At 38.8% G+C, this 7614-nt stretch overlaps 1 pseudogene; it reads right to left on the reverse strand.

Moving 5' to 3' along the window:
• Window positions 1–530: 530 nt before the first annotated feature.
• LOC148545966 (uncharacterized) lies at window positions 531–1089 on the reverse strand (annotated as a pseudogene).
• Window positions 1090–7614: the final 6525 nt, after the last annotated feature.

Below are 7614 nucleotides of genomic sequence, written 5' to 3' on the forward strand. Positions count from 1 at the left end.
TTCAAACCTTTAAAGAATCAACTTCAAAACATTGCATTTCACAAAAACACACAACAATCCAGCCAAGCAAACATTCATAATCATTTGAGACAATCAATAATACATAAGGCTGATACCATCACCAAATACAAAATTGTCTCACAACAGTATCCATATGTAATAATTCCAACATATAAAATATAGTTTCCGGAAAGCGCCCCTACCTCAAAACGCAATTCCATAACCCAAACGCCTCATCAAGTCCTTTCCGCCTTAACACGAACTGACGGTAACCAAAACCTCAGCTCCCAGCCACTTTCGCAATAACCATAGCAACACTAATCACAACATATAATAATCAGGACTCGATCTCACGTTACCAAAACTCACATTTATTAACCAAACACAACTGAATACTAACGCGAGGCTTTTTTGAAACATAAGATACTTACTGTAATACGAAAACAAAGCAGCTGCGATTTCGAACAGGCCCGGCAATAGCTCCGGCGGCGGCCAGAAGCATTGGTGGATCAACTATAAAAACTGTGCAGCTATAAAACCTTCTCGAAATTCAAAAAGGCAGAAACCTCAAATAGAACCCTTATCGGCATACTTTTCCGGCGACGGCAGCAAGGTCTCAAGTGGCAGAAGCTTAGCCCGGAGCTTTGGCAGTGGTTTCAGCAGCCACAACGACTTCTCCGGTGACCGTACACAACGGACTACAACCACAGCGGCGGCTAGGAGGACGGCGGCTGTGGCGACAGCTTCTGACGGCAGCAAGGGCGGCGGAATAACCTACCACCATCGTGCATCACCCTCTCTGTAAGCTCCCTAGTGCGCGTTCTTCTCCCATTCGTGCCTCCGACGGCACCGACGAAGGCAGCTTCTGTGGCGACGGCAAGGAGGTCCGGCGACGGTGACACAGGCAGAGATGGCTTCCCTTGTCGTGCTCTCCCTTTCTCCCTGCTGTGCAAAACTCCGATTTCTCTCTCCCTCTGTGCCTGCTGGCAATGATAAGGTGGCGGCGGCAAACCCTAGCAGTGGCGGCGGCACGGCGTGGACGCGGTGGTGATGAAGGCACGGCGGCTCCGAGCCCATGACCACCCACATTCGCGAGCCAACCCCTTCTCGGTTCTGTTCTCCCTAGCGATGGCGCAAACGGGAGCGCGATCGGCGGCGAGCTAGACGTGGTGGCAGAACACGGCTGGCCGGCGAGCTGCTGCTTTCCCGGTGCTCTTCCTCCGGATCTCCTTTTCCCTCATTCCCCTTTTCGTGTTCTTTGCTTCTTTCTTTCAGGGATAACAAAGGAAACTGCGTGTGTTGAACTTCTGAAGGAGAAAGGGAACTCAGCGGCTGAAGGAGTTAAGTTAGGGAAGGGTTTCATTTTGAAAATTAGGGTTAAAGGCATTATGGTAATTTCACATAAAATTGGGAATAATATAGTAATTGAAACCCAATGTAAATCCAACACTAATTGTATATGGAAAAATACTATTTGTTCATCAATTTTACTAATTATTTTCAATAAAATTCCCAAATCTAAAAATTAGAAACAATACACTTAATTTCTTCATTTTTCAAAATAGTAGTATTATATTTAAAATATTAATTATTTAATTCAAATCATATAAAATCCTTATCATTTCGTAACTGCCAACTTTATAATTTTAAATATAGAAAATAATCCAATAATTGTAAAATTAGATAATAATCATAACTTATCTTAAATTCAATAAATCAAAACTTGCCTTAATTCTCTTTAATAAAGAATCCCTGAAATTAAAGCTACAAAAATACTGAATTTGAAATTATCTCATAATAGCCCTTTTTCAAAAGTTCTGGGTCTTACAGAGTGTGCCAGGCACTATATCCTTGGGTTAAGTATGATAGTGTGTAGGGTATTGTGTCCCTGGGATTGAATTATGATTGATAATTTTTTCTGTTGTAAGAGTGTGCCAGGCACTATATCCGTGGGTGAATAGCGTGTGCCCGACACTATATTCGTGGGTGCGGTAGAAAAGCGACATCTAAAAGGATGTGTCGGGTTGGCATTTATGGACCGACAAGTGATATCACGAGCCAATAGAATAGGCATTCATCATATGCATCTTTTATGTGCTTGTTTGCTTTGATTACGTGAGTTTGCCTAATTGTATAACATGCCTATTTGCTTACTTGAACTACTTGCTTTATATGCTTTTACTTGTGATTTATTTGTTTGCATTAATTGTGATTGTCTGGTGCTAAGGAGGTTAGGTAGGTGGTGGTGATGGGATTGCACGGAGGTAAGGTTGGCGAAGGCTGTGGGATACAGTGGTGTGATTAGTGTTAGTTAGAATCCCCCTAAGTTTAGATAACCCTGGTTTATGGTTTAAGTTCTTTCATTTATTTTGTTCTAACCTTGAATATCACTATGTGATGTGAAGTTCTAGGATTGCCTTTGGCGTCCTGGAGCCTTACATCTTACATCATTGGGCACTGTTACCATACTGAGAACCTCCGATTCTCATTCCATACTTTGTTGTTATTTTTCAGATGCAGGTCATAATCTACTTCGGTGAGATTACGGATATGGTGACAGAGCGGAGTATGGTTCTTCCGTGGTTTAATTTATCATACTTTGTTATAGTTGCTCTCACATCTTTTTGTATTTTATCTTTATGGCCTTAGAGGCTATGTTGAGAGATAGGTTGTATAAGCTATTTTAAAATCTGAAACTCTGCACTTTTATAATTGTAACTAGTCAGCTTAAACTCTGCAAGCTGCGGCTAGTTCCCTATGTTTATATTACTATATCTATATATTTGTTCTATTCTCTTGTACCTATATCTTGTATCTTGTTCGTTAGCTTCGTGTGAACGTTTTGCGCTTCCGAAATTCTGTTTGAGCTTTGATAAACCCCATATTTAGGGTTTATCTTGTGTTGAATTTAGAGGGTTTTGTCAACCTTTCTCCCATTTATCCAATGAAATAGCATGGTTTTGTAAATTCTCCTTTAATTGTGCTTAAGAGTGAAAACATGCTTTTTAGGTCCTTAATTGTTTAATCTTGATTTACCTTTAATTCCATTGGATGCCTTGATATGTTTGTTAAGTGATTTCAGATTTAGGAGGCAAAGATCGGATCAAGGGAATGAAGGAAAAGCATGTAAAAATGGAGAACTCATGAAGAAATGAAGGAATCGCAAAAGCTATCAAGCTGACCTCTTCACACTTAATTGATCATAACTTGAGCTACAGAGATCCAAATGATACGGTTCCAGTTGCGTTGGAAAGCTAACATCCGGGGCTTCGAAATGATTTAAGATTTGTCGTAGTTGCTATACGTATGGTGATGCGTACACGCACTGTACGCGCACACATCGTTGCTGCCATATGATCCACTTAAAGCAATACGTGGCCAGCGAATTCTAAAGCCTTGTGGGCCCAATCCAACTCATTTATGATGCTATTTAAGCCAAGGATTGAAGGGGAATCAACATAATTTAGATACTTTACACACTACTTTAGTTTAGTTTAATTTTTGGAGGAAAAGTTAGTTTTAGAGAGAGAAGCTCTCACTTCTCTCTAGGATTAGGAGTAGGTTAGATCTAGATTAAGAACTCTTAGATCTAGTTTAATTTTATGCTTTGATTTACTTTTCTCTTTGTAATTCCTCTTCTTCTACCTTTCTTCTTTTTATTTTTGCATTTAATTATTGTAATTCTTTAATTTTATATTGATGCACTTTTGTTTCTTCTATTTTCATTTCAATGCAATTTATGATTCTTGTTCTTTTATTGTTGAATTGCTTAGTTCATTTTACTTTCTTTTTATGTCTTCTAAGTGTTTGATGAAATACTTAGTTGGATTTTAGTATAGAATTTTATGCTCTTGGCTTAGAAAGGTAACTTAGGAACTCTTGAGTTACTAATGTCCAAGTGATTGATGATTGGGAGCCATTAACTCTAGATCTCACTAATTGATTTGGTTGAGAACTAGGACTTATGGACTTGGATTGACATAGCTCACTTGACTTTCCTCTACTATTAGTTAGGGGTTAACTTAGTGGGGTTGATCCTTGCCAATTCTCATGTTGTGGTTAGTGATTATGATAGAGATCCTTGACCACCAACCTTTGCCAAGACCTTTTTAGTTGTTAGTTTATTTTCATTGCCATTTATATTTCGTGTCTCTTATCCCGAAAATCCGAAAATATCTCATAACCAATAACAAGAACACTTTGTTGCAATTCTTAGGGAGAACGACCCGAGGTTCCAATACTTCGGTTTATAAATTTAGGGGTTTGTACTTGTGACAAACAATCTTTTGCATAAAAAGGACTATTGTTGGTTTAGAAACTATATTACAACGAGAATTTATTTTGAATTCTAGACCACACAAAAGTCCAATCATCAAAATGGCGCCGTTGCCGGGGAATGGCAATGGTGTTGTATTATTGGTTATTGTATATATGTGAATATTGTGAATAGGTTTGTATTTTGCTTGTTTCTAATTTTTGTTAGTTTTATTTTGCTTTTCCCCTATGAATTCTCACTTTGGCTATGAGTTTGGTTCTAATTGTGTTATAGGAAATGTGAACTTCAATGACCATATGCATCAAGGATGGAACCAACAAAGATAGGAAGAGCTTCAAGGAAATGATCACTCCTATTGGCAACAACCTCCGGATAGGCATAGGTATAATTCACATCCTAACGCATGTCAATTCAATGGCTATGGTGAAACTTTATGTGAAAATCAACCACCACCATCATATGCCTATAACTCTTATCCTCAACATGAACCTCAACCATACTCCCAAGCCTTTCTATACCAAGCACCTTCGTATGATTCATATCCATCATATGACCAATCACCCATACCATATTCTCATGGCCATTATGAGCAAGAATCTTTAGAACCACCACAACCATATCAAAATTATTACCAAGAACCACCTCAATACTCACCATCTCCATACCCTTACCAAGAAGAACCACCTTCCTACTATGAACCTTTTCTCCAAAATAATGAACCCTCTTATCCACCCCAAGCCCCAATGGATAATTTTCTCACCTTGCTACTTCAAGACCAAGCGGATATGCAAAGGAATACCCTAGAGTTTGTGACTAATTTGACCAAGGTAGTGCATACTTTGGCCTACCAATGCTTGAACACTCAAGGTGCTTCCATGGCCACATGTGAAGAATCAATTGAAGAGCATAGCATGAAGGAGAGATTGGAAACTCCGGTGGAAAATGAGGGATGCCACTTTGTGTTAGAACAATTGGAGGAGCCTATGATCATTGAAGAAAAGGAAAAAGTGGTTGAAGATTTAGGAGATGTTGAAAGTCCAAGGGAATGTAGCATCATGGAGCATTCTTCCAAGAAGCTTAATATTGATTTTGATAAGGGTGCACAACCTCGAAGGCATATCATCGTTGGAGACTTGAAAGAGGCTTATCAAGAGATGGATTCGATCATGGATGAATTCCTCTCTACAATGGAATCCTCTCCCATTGGACATGAAGTTGAAATTGTAGAAGAATGCACACAACCTCTCATACCCTTAGTGAGCAATGAAAAAGAAAGTGAATCGAAAGAAAGCTACCAAAAGGAAAAAGTTGAATTGGTGTATATCGAAATTGAAGAATATGAAGAGGTTGATCAAGAGATGAATTCATTCATCAATGAATTCCTATCCAAAATTGAATCACCTCTCATTGGGCAAGAAATTGAAGTTCTTGAAGACAACACCAAGCCAAGTGATAAAGGGGAAAATGTTAAAATTGAAGAAGCTTGCGAAGAGGTGGAAACAACTAAAGAAGAGCCTAAAGAAGTAGACCTCGCATTGTCTAAGTGTGGGGAGGTCTCCCTCCCCAAGTCACCATCCAACACAACATTTAAGTGGATAAAATTCTTATCCCTAAGCTTTACTTTCTCACTTGAATATGGTTTGATTGAAAATGATGGTCAACTTAGAGCTCTTTGTGGAGTTAAAAGTAGACGAGAGTTGTGTAGTGGTTGGAAACATCACTCTAAGTTCATGATGGTTGCATGCTCAAAGTTGTATAGTAATGATTGATGGAGAACCAAATTGCATGAGTCTAGGAAGTTGTTTGGTCACTTACATGAGAATTCTAAAGTCATGCCACCCGGATGGACTAATAATGATCAACTTCAAGACGGGTTGAAAATAAAGTGTGGGAACCCGGATCGCACAAGGAAAATCAAATTTGGGAGCTCATAGCTTGTGCAGAACTCCATCAAGGCTTGAAGATATTAACTTTGAAGAATGGAGCTTATTGGAGATTCAAGCATTGGTGGATGTTCAAAGATAGCTTCAAGCACAAGCCTCCTTGATAAGAAGCTCCCCATAAGTCCAACTTAAGGACAATAAACAAAAGTGCTAGGTGGCAGACACCCCACCATGGTAACTTCTTTTCATTTTCTCCTTTTTGTACATATTGGTAATTAGTTTAATTTCATGTTTTTGGTTGATTTGTTGAGTATAATTGGTAGTTTAGTATGTTAAATAAGGTTTTATGGTGTTTTGGTAGCTGTTTGGAGGTTTGGAATGCTTGGATTGGTGCAAAAATATAGAAAAATTTTGAAAAAAAACGCGCCATCCGCACGTACGCGCACTGTACGCGTATGCGTGCATCAAGCATTTTTGCCTATCCGCGCGCACGCGCCATGTACGCGTACGCGTGGATTGAGAAATTCCACCCCAAGCCAAAAACCTAAGAGTTGTGCGAACGCTGCGCGCGCATTGTGCCTTTGGCACAAAACCACTCGCGCGTACGCGTACATGACGTGTACGCGTCACTCTCAAAAAAAAAAAAAAAGCCATCGACGCGTGCGCGCCATGCGCGCGTACGCGTGGATTTGCACCCTGTTTTTCTCATTTCTCCTTTCTCATTTCTTCTTCTTTCTTCTTTTCTTCTTCTTTCTTTCTACCTTTCTTCTTCCTCTCTTAAAAAAATTTAAAAAAATAATAAATAAATAAAATACTAAAAAAAAATTTTCTTCCATTTTCTTTTATTGCATTTGCTTACTTTCATTCATTGCATTTTAATTTTGATTTTATAGCTTGTTGTAATTCTCTTTTTTTTTAAGTTTCTTATTTTAATAATGGTGTTGAATTTTCCTATTCAATCGTTGAGAATTTCTTGCATTATTTTGGTGCCTCTTGACTTGTTTGATATTGTTGGGTGATGAAACTTTTAAATCAATGCTTAATCTTATATGACTCTTGTGTCTTTGTGCATTGATATGACCTAATATTGTTTTTCATGCCCACTCTTTTTTATTTGAACTTGATGCTCAATATGTTCTTCAAGCTTTGATTTTACTCTTGCATCAAGTGTTAGTTCATATGCCCTTTGCCTATATTATTTTCTCACTCACATGTTGTAGCTACCATGTAGTGAGAACCTTATCCTTATTTGGCATTAGCCCCCGCCTATGTTCTCTTTGCTTTGATATCTTTGTTATAGGCTTAATTTTCTTTCTTTTTCTCTCCCTTTAGGTTGGCCACCAAGAAAGGAGGAAAAGGAAAAGCTTTGAGATGGTGCAACGAACAAGTCATCCGCACAACCTTTCGAAGAAGCTCATCAATTATAGCAACCCATCCACCTTGCTCTTCTTTGCA

This window comes from Arachis ipaensis, chromosome B9 (genome assembly GCF_059453495.1).
Source record: "Arachis ipaensis isolate K30076 ecotype BB chromosome B9, ASM5945349v1, whole genome shotgun sequence".
NCBI classification, from domain to species: domain Eukaryota; kingdom Viridiplantae; phylum Streptophyta; class Magnoliopsida; order Fabales; family Fabaceae; genus Arachis; species Arachis ipaensis.